Genomic DNA, 8,919 nt, shown 5'->3' on the forward strand with positions numbered 1-8,919 from the left:
GCCTCCATACCTGGTGATGATATGGTGACGATGGATCATGGTTGATGTCCCACTTTCGACAAAATTGGGCAAAATCTCTTGATTTGAACTGAGGACCACCATCCGTGGTTAGCCTCCAAGGTATTCCAAATTGAGAACACCACTTCATCAAGTGCCTAGAGACATCCTCTGAAGTTACTTGTCCTGTGAATGGGAACACCTCTGCCCATCCCGAGTATATATCCACAACCACCAAATACTCTTTTCCAGCGTAACTGAATAAATCTGCAGCAATGGCCGGCCTCCCCTGGCCATGCAGATTGAACATCTTCAATTATAGGTTCTTGTTGATGGCTTGCCTTGTAATATTCACATGTGTCGCATTCCTTGATCATGGCTTTAATCTCGTGTGAAATTCCCAGCCAGTACAGACAAGACCGTGCTCGTGCCAAGGTTTTTTCCACTCTGAGATGAGCCGCATGAAGATCATCCAACACCGATCTACGCATCCCTTCGTGAACGACCACCCAATTTCCATGGAGCACAACTCCGTCCACTACAGCTGGCTCTGATCGTACGGACCAGTACGGATGAAGATCAAGGTCGAATCCTTCCTTGTGCTCGGGGAAGCCTCGGATCACTTGTTCTAGTAGCTTTATATAGACTTGATCCTTTTCACCGGAGATCCAAACTCTTGTTAACGTAATGTTATGGAACGTTCTTTAGCGTTTTCTGCTGGTTGGAGGAAGTTGATCAAACTGGCTTTCTGTTCCACGATCTTTTTGACGTAATCCTCAACATCTTGCTCGCCTTCCAGATCTTCTGAGCTTGGCTTGGAGACGGGAAACTGTGAGAAGACGTCCACAGTTGTGTGCTTCACTCCCTACCGCCATACTACCATGGGTTTTAATTATTGGAGCTTCTCCTTCAACCTTGCAATCCGTGGAGTCTTGATAGCTGGCAAGGTTTTGTTGTTGATAATGGACACCAACGGCATGTGGTCCACTATCAACTCGAATGTGGTTCCACGAACGAACAAATGGATTTTCCTCACTGCCCACACTACAGCAAATAATTCGACTTCGGTGGCTGAGTATCTCGATTTGGTGGGTGTTATTGCTCTACTCCCACATTGTAGAAGTCTCGAAGACGTCGAATCTTCCTGTTCTTACCACAAGGCAAATCCCAACCCACGAGTTTGGGCTGCATCAGTTTCTAACCGGAGCCTTGCTCCTCTTCTTAATTGAACCAGCACCCTTGACTACGTCAGGACTTCAATCAAGCGCTCAAATAACTTCTGTTGGTGCCCCTCCCAAATGAAGTTGACCTTAGGAGAGAGCATTGATCGTGGTGGTGTATCTAGCTCTGCAATCTCTGCGGAAAAAGCCTCGAATTGTTGGACAAGCCCGCAGAAGGATCAGACATCCACCTTATTTGTGGAGACAGGAAACCCTCTAAGAGCTTGAGCTAAGTTCGGGTTCACCACATATCCCTCTTTGTTCAACACATATCCACACCAAGTCACTGACGGCTGGGCGTAAACAAACTTTTGCTTGCCCAAGATTATACCGGCTTGCTCGCATCTTTGGAGTGGAGTACGTTTCTCACTCGAGCTTCATGTTGTGGTCCTGGTTCCCGATCATAAATCAATATGCCCTCTACGACCTTGGCTACATTGTACAAGCCTGCTAGTGCTTCATCTCCAGGACGGTTATGTTCATCACCGGCCAATACCAACCCCATGACGTTTCTACAAAATCGCTTGCTCCCCCAAGGCGTAATAAAAGTAGTCAGATGCCTGGATTCGGCCGCCAATGGGACCTGCCAGTACCCGTGCGGCGAGTCTAGCGTCGTAAAGACGCCCATACCATGCGGGATTTCGGCTATCATTTCTCTTGGCACTTTGGTTGGGTACCCTGGCCTCTTCACGAACTTGTTTAGAGCTGTGAAGTCAATTGTAATGCGGGGTTCATTCGAGTTCTTCTTTGGAACAACCACCATGGGGTGCGTCCATTCTGGAGCCTCGCCAAGAGGCACATCTTCTATAATTCCTTGATCTTCCATTGTGCTTAATTGCTCTCTCACGTGATCTTTCCAATGGACAGGAATTGAGTATGCCTTATACTTTCGGGTTGGGATCGCTCCCTCTTCTAACTGGATCTTCATGGGCGGCCCATCCAATACTCGTAAGGGTCCCTTGTCGTCAAACACATTTGCGAATTCGCCCATGAGGCACTTCTTCGCTCCGTCCTTGGTTTTGGTTTCTGTTTTGATGTCCTTGATGATAGATCTCCGATCCCCTGGTCTTGCCAGGGAAAGTGCTTGGATTTCCATCATCGGCCAGCCTTCTGGTAGCAGTCCTAACGCCACACATCCTTCCTTGCTTAGCAAAGGAGCATTGGTCTGCTCCAAGACATGCACTTTTGTTTGATATTTCTTGGCACCCCTCCTCAAGGTTAACTGAATTGTACCATAGGATTTAATGGAAACTGATCCGCTCCGACCAGAGCCCCCTGAGTCTTTGTCAATTGAGCGGTGGGCATGGACCCGCACAAATCCTTCAAATCTTGAACGCTGAACGCGCAACAAAATGCGCCGGAGTCTGGTAACCATTTCATTGACTTGGTGTGCAATCCATCACTAGTGGCAATTTGAACTAATTCGCCAGACTTGCCCATCGAGCTGAGGGTAAGACAGTTTTGTTGAAATCCACTCTAAGTCCTGAGCCCTCCAGCGACTGAGCACTGAGAAGCGGGCACATTCGCTTATAGTGAGCCACCCTACGACAATGCAAGCATTCTGCATCGGCTGCAAAGCACGCATCGCCATGTTTTTCTTTTGGTAAACCTCACTTCTTGCACGGCCATCGACTGATCTTTCCCACGCTAATTATGTTTGCTCTCGCTTTCTCAAACTTGCTATCCTTGTAGGTGGATTACTTCCCCATCACATTGATCGAGCTCCCACTGAGCTGATCATTGACCGACTGGCTTGCCTCTGAATTACGACATACCTTCAACACGAACTCCAACGTCAACTCGCTAATTGGTGTTTTAAGAACCTCTTGTCTCATGACCTTTTTCTGGAGCCCAGATAGGAGCCGGTCCCGTATCCTTTCTTCTTGGTGCAACACCGATTCGGAACAAGTGTGAATGTACCCACAATCTCGGTCAAGAGCACGAAGAGCTGCATAATAGGATTCCACAGATTCGCCTTGTTCCTGGTCACGTTAATTGAAGGCCCTCCTATCCACCAAAGGGTATCTCGTCTCTCGGAGGTAGTTTTCAAACGCCAGTATAATGTCGGTGATATCAGCCTCTTCAGCAATGGCGATCAATCCCTCGCACCAGTGCTTAGTCCATTCCTTGTGGATAGCTGAGCGAAGAATACCTCTGGAAGGAGGAATGTCGACATGTTTGAAGGGAGGAGAAACAGGAAATCCCGGTCTACCTGAACCGGCTACCACAACCCTCTCAGATCCAATGGGGAATGTGTAAGAACGGAGAGTCACATTTTTGGTACTCGAGGAGAAGAGTCACGCATCACCCTTCATCGAGGACAGGAGTCACAATCTGGATCTCAAGGAGAAAAAGTCTCAATTTAGAGCTCGAGGAGAGAAGTCAGTTTTTGAACCGCTCCGAGGAAGAACCACCTGCCGTTGTTAAGTGCTGGGACTTTGCCACTGTTGTGGTGCCAAGAAGTGGGAACTGTTTTGAAGGACAGAGATCGTCTTCGTATGGGTGTGGGAAACCCAGGAAGCCGTGCAGAGAAGCAAGAGGACATGGGACAGTGCCGAGTCTGAGTACAGCACTTCGTCTCTCTGTTAGTGGACCTTCAATCCCGTCGAGTGGACGTCATCCGAGCATCTCCGTTGGACCCTCTCACCACACATCGAGGAGTAATTATTATCCCATTGTTTCATTTGTGAATATCCCCCTTTTTATTGGCCCAACAATTCCCCCACTTTTCTTACCGGAGCAAGACAGCTGATAGGCGGCGTGTTTGTGATGAGTAAAGTAGATTGAACTGTATAGTTTGCCTTGAAGAGTAGCCTAGATTTCCCAGACGACCGAGATCGTGCTGGCATCGTATGGAGTAGAGGTAGCAAGTGATTTGTATGCAACTGTATCTAAAGTTCATCACTCTTGTAGCAGAAATCAGTAGTTAGACTCTAGAGTAGAGGTCGACTTTGATTGATGCATTTAGACTAGGATAGTGACCACATTTTGCAAGGTAGTTAGCCTTGGAGATTGGTACAGGTATATGCCAGACATCCAAGATTGATCTGTAACCGTGGGGAGTAGAGGTGGCTAGCGATTTGTATCCTTAGTCAATTGATGACTGTTTGAGGCCCTGATAAAGGAAGCTCGAACTATTGATTGTATGCCTTGATTGGGGTCACAACCGGAGGCCTTAAGATAGGTCTAAGAAATTGAAGCCCATGTACTAGGTGCTCTCCATCTTTGAGAGCTATCAAGGTATTTTTTATCTAGTGCTTGGGTCAAGAGTTCCATGTTTCCGTTCACCACGGGAATTTAATAAGTTCTCCTGGCTGATGGACGGAACAACAACTACCAAGCTTCTGAAGAGGAGCAATGAAGATGATAAAAAGGAGAGGACCCAAAATGGAGCACTGAGGAACACCCGACTTGACATCATGCTTATCACTAAGGGAACCTTAACCAATTGCTTCGTACCATAAATGAAACTTCTTAACCAATTCAGAACCTTGCCTTGGATCCCAATCTCATGGACCCTGTTAACTAAAAGACCATGATCTACCTTGTCAAAGGCCTTGGCAAAGTCGAGATAAACCACATCAACTGTTTCATGGCTCTCTAGTCCCTCAATAACCTGCTCTATATGCTCAATCAGGTGGGTAACCGTGCTAAAATGTGCTCGGAACCCATGTTGGCTAGGAGGAAGGACTTCATTGACTTCAAGAAATTCAACAAGTCATGATCTTCTCAAACACCTTCGCAATAATTGAAGTGCGAGAAATTGGCGTACTGTTACAAGGGAGCGACTTATCTCCCCCTTTGAAAATTGGAACAACATGAGCTAACTTTAATGAAGAGGGAAACTTGCCCTGATCCAAGAAGCAACACATCAAGTACGAGAAAACAGGAGCAAGAACCAGTGAGCATCTCATCAGAAACTGAGATTTCACACCATCAGGATCTCGAGAGTCTCAGGTCCCTGATGGCCTCTAAAGCATCTTGATCTGTGACTACAAGATCAACTTCACAAGCCGTGCCAATCTCAACGAACTCATCAATAGAGCAATGGGCTGTTGCTCCTAAACTCTTTGGAGTTGAAAACACAGTAGTAACTGAGCCCAATTTTTTACATGATAAAATTGAGTCTTAGGATCGAAGTTAGTACGAATTCATAGAATTTAGTTTTTCAAATGCAAGATCCAGGATGGAGCTGCGACAGAACTGGGGCGTCTTTCTCATCCAAAATGTCCATGTTTCCATCTACTCGCTTACTAAGTGTGACTGTTGTCGAGTCAAACAAAAGTCAGTGATAGGAGCATACATCTAGGAAGATGTTCCATCAATACTCAATGGGACCGCCATGCTTTTGTCCCAAAGTCCATTAAATATGATACGTGAGTGGAGTATCTGGAAATCATGCCTTAACATTTTCATTGTCTTTTTACATATTTTAGCATCGCTCACCCTCGGAATATTCATTCTTTTCTAGCGTAATTTTACTCACGAAACAATACTTTCCTAAACGTACAACCTCGATTGATCTCTGTCAAAATGTCGCTTTCATCCTAAAGGTTTCAAAGACCTGAATTTCCTTGTTCTTGAAAAGCGCAAATTAGAAAAGTTCAGAAGGTACTCACATGTGAGTAAGAATGAAACCTAAGGAACGTTTTTCAAAAGGACGGAATAAACTTTTCGCTGTTTTTCACAATTTGCCTCATAAAACGTTAACGTGCGTCAAAAAAGAGGGAGAAGAAGCGATTTAAGAGGAAGGTTGCGTGAATAAAGATGAGATTATCCAAGTTTGAACATCATTAGGTGGAGCATGACTACGTTTTGAAACCTAAAAAGGTTCCAAAACAGCAGCTTCTTATTCACTGCACCCCAGCTTATTCGAAAATGACGCTTATGTGTTATGTAATTACAACCAAATGAAATGCAACTTCTAAAATTGCATGAGGTCAAGCTCTACTGACCTTTCTATAATCAACGACCAATGTTCATCTTTGAACTTGAACTTAGTCAGACCGACCTTTTTGGCCGGTCTTACTCTAGAGCACGCCGGCTTTTTAGTAATGGTCGACCCTAGAGGGCTACCCTATCTCGAGAACATGATGATCTGACATATTTCTAGCCGTCACATGGACGTACTGGATCAGATCAGGGTCATTGGAGTAAAACAAGTCAAGAACGCTATTCTCTCTAGTGGCTACACCAACATGATGAAAGGGATTGCGCAAGATCACAAACTCCTCCAGCTTTTCAAACGACTGAGATGTCGATTTCGAAATGAGAATAAACCCATCGGGACTAGCCTCGCACTCTACAACGCTAGCCGGAAAATTAAAGCCCCCTACAAAGAAAACCTTTGAGCAAACCGACTGGTCCAACTCATTTCCTATGAATTTGAGAGCTGACAAGAACGAGCTTACTGAACAAGAGGGGGGCCTATATATTGTCACAATGGACAGATCAAGACCTTGAAGATGACAAACTAAGACCTCTACTTCTCCATTAGACATTTTTACATGACTAGTGTGCAGGTCATTTCTAACATATAGACATACGCCCCCATGCGGAAAAATGGGATTGTCAGGGCGTACTCTATCACATTGAGCTAAATTGAAACCAACCATGGCTAGCTCTTCATCTAAAACCCCTGGTCGAAGCCAAGTTTCTGTCGTGGGAATGAATGAGACCTGCCTATATATAGCTAGTTCCTCAAGAACCTTGGTCTTTGTGCTGTCCTTGTTGGAAATAAGACAATGCACATTCAGGTAAAGCCCTTGTACGGCCTGATTGTCCTTCCATGGGCTAGAGCTATCAGATCTTTGACTAGGCCTTATAACCTTAAAAAATTCTGCTTTTGGACAAAACTCATCCTAAGTGGAGGATGAGAAAATCTTTGGGCGTAAAAGAGGGGGAGAAGGAACTGTGGCCGCCACGTGAGCATATGATCTAAAATATTTCTTGAGGCTCATGACGACCAGAGAGGGAATTAGGGCTACAAAGTTTGGGCAGAAGAGAGGTTAAAGGAATTGAGGATGAGGTTGGAGGAGAGGCAGTGGAACAATGAGAGGGAAAGAGGGAAGGGGAAAGGAAAGGGGTGGGGTAAGTCTGTTGAGAGACTTGAAAAAGAGGTTGAGACAACTGCTTTCTCTTCCTCCTACTGCCCCTGAGATGGGCCTTTGTGCATTTGAAATTGAGGCATATCTTGTGCCTCAATGATCTCATGCACAAAGCTGCATCCTTTGGAACATCCCTTCTCATGGAACTTGAGAAGGCCAAACCCTCTAACAGTTGGGACATCATACTGGTTGAGCCAATTTACACCCTTTGCCTGCCTTGTTGCATCTCTGCCGTTTATTGAAATCGCAAATTTCGAGAGCATTCTCTGCTATGCTCTCTTTGACCTTTCTGACCTCTTTGACTACAAGGGGCGTTTCTGAACAAAAAACCTGATTTTACTCTTTTTCCTATTCACTTCAATGGCCATTCCACTTGATGAACCCGCCATATTTCAGCTAGAGGTCATGATCATGATGTTTTGATTTAGATACCATAGCACTTTAGAGTAGGACCAAAAATTTACAAATTCACATGTTTGGTTCTTGAATTGCCAAAATATGATTTTTGAGAAAATGGCCACTGAAGAGACGAAAACTGATGACCCTGAATGATGTAAGCGGAATGTTGTTGTTGCGACTTTTGAGAACAACATCCGGCAACTGATCAAAAAATATACAACGTGTTTTTTTGGGATTAAGAAAATATAGTCCATTTTTGGTGAAATCATAGAGTTATTAGAAAGGGTATTGATTGCGGTAAAACGCCCAAACATTTGGTCCTTCGAGCCGGATTGTGTCGAAGCGGCTTATGGTTCCCAACAGTCGGAAAATTTGAATTTGAATTGACCAAGACAAAAGGATGAGCCTGGCTCAATCGTAGAAGGCGAAACCCTTGAAATTTGGAGCCATCGAAGCGTTTTGTGGCTTTTGGACCCTTGAGATCTATTTGTGTCTGTAAATTGGAACTAGTAAAGTGTGGATGGTACGCAAGATAATGGCGAGCGAGTCAGAGGTTGCGATAAAGCCAACCCAGGGCACCACTAGTGACGAGAAGGCAATGATCAAAAAGGAATTGGCCAAACTGAAAAGATCGATGGCAAATCAAATGAAAATTATTGACGAAGATTTGAAAAATGCTAACCCAGTTTCGAGAACCGCTCTACGGCGAAAGGCCGAAATCTTGGAAGAAACGGCGTCCAAACTACTGTCCACGGCCGACGACTTTGAGGCCTTGAATTTAGAATTAGAAGAAGAAACGTGGATCGAGAGTTACGTGGTTCAAGAACGAAATCGGTTGATCAACATTTGTGGGGCGGTGAAGGAACATGTGAACCTGAGAGCAAACGAAGAGAGCACAGTCTTTGGGGATGATCAAATGTCTTTGCAAGCATTTAGGCTAGAAGAAAAGGCAAGAATAAGGAAGGTAGATGACACCAAGGTTCCAGATAATGTTCGTCAGTGGCTGGACAACCAAGCCCAGGAAGAGGTGATTCAACATGAGCGGAAGAGTGATACTTTTGTGTCCTGGATGGCTAGCCCAAATGAACCAACACCGCTGGAAGGTAGTCACCCAACAATCCGTAGTGAAATGTCGATATTTGGAGGGAATCCCTTAGACTTTATTGATTGGTCTAATATGTTCTACGCCCTGGTTC

This window comes from Tigriopus californicus, chromosome 8 (assembly GCF_007210705.1).
Source record: "Tigriopus californicus strain San Diego chromosome 8, Tcal_SD_v2.1, whole genome shotgun sequence".
NCBI classification, from domain to species: domain Eukaryota; kingdom Metazoa; phylum Arthropoda; class Copepoda; order Harpacticoida; family Harpacticidae; genus Tigriopus; species Tigriopus californicus.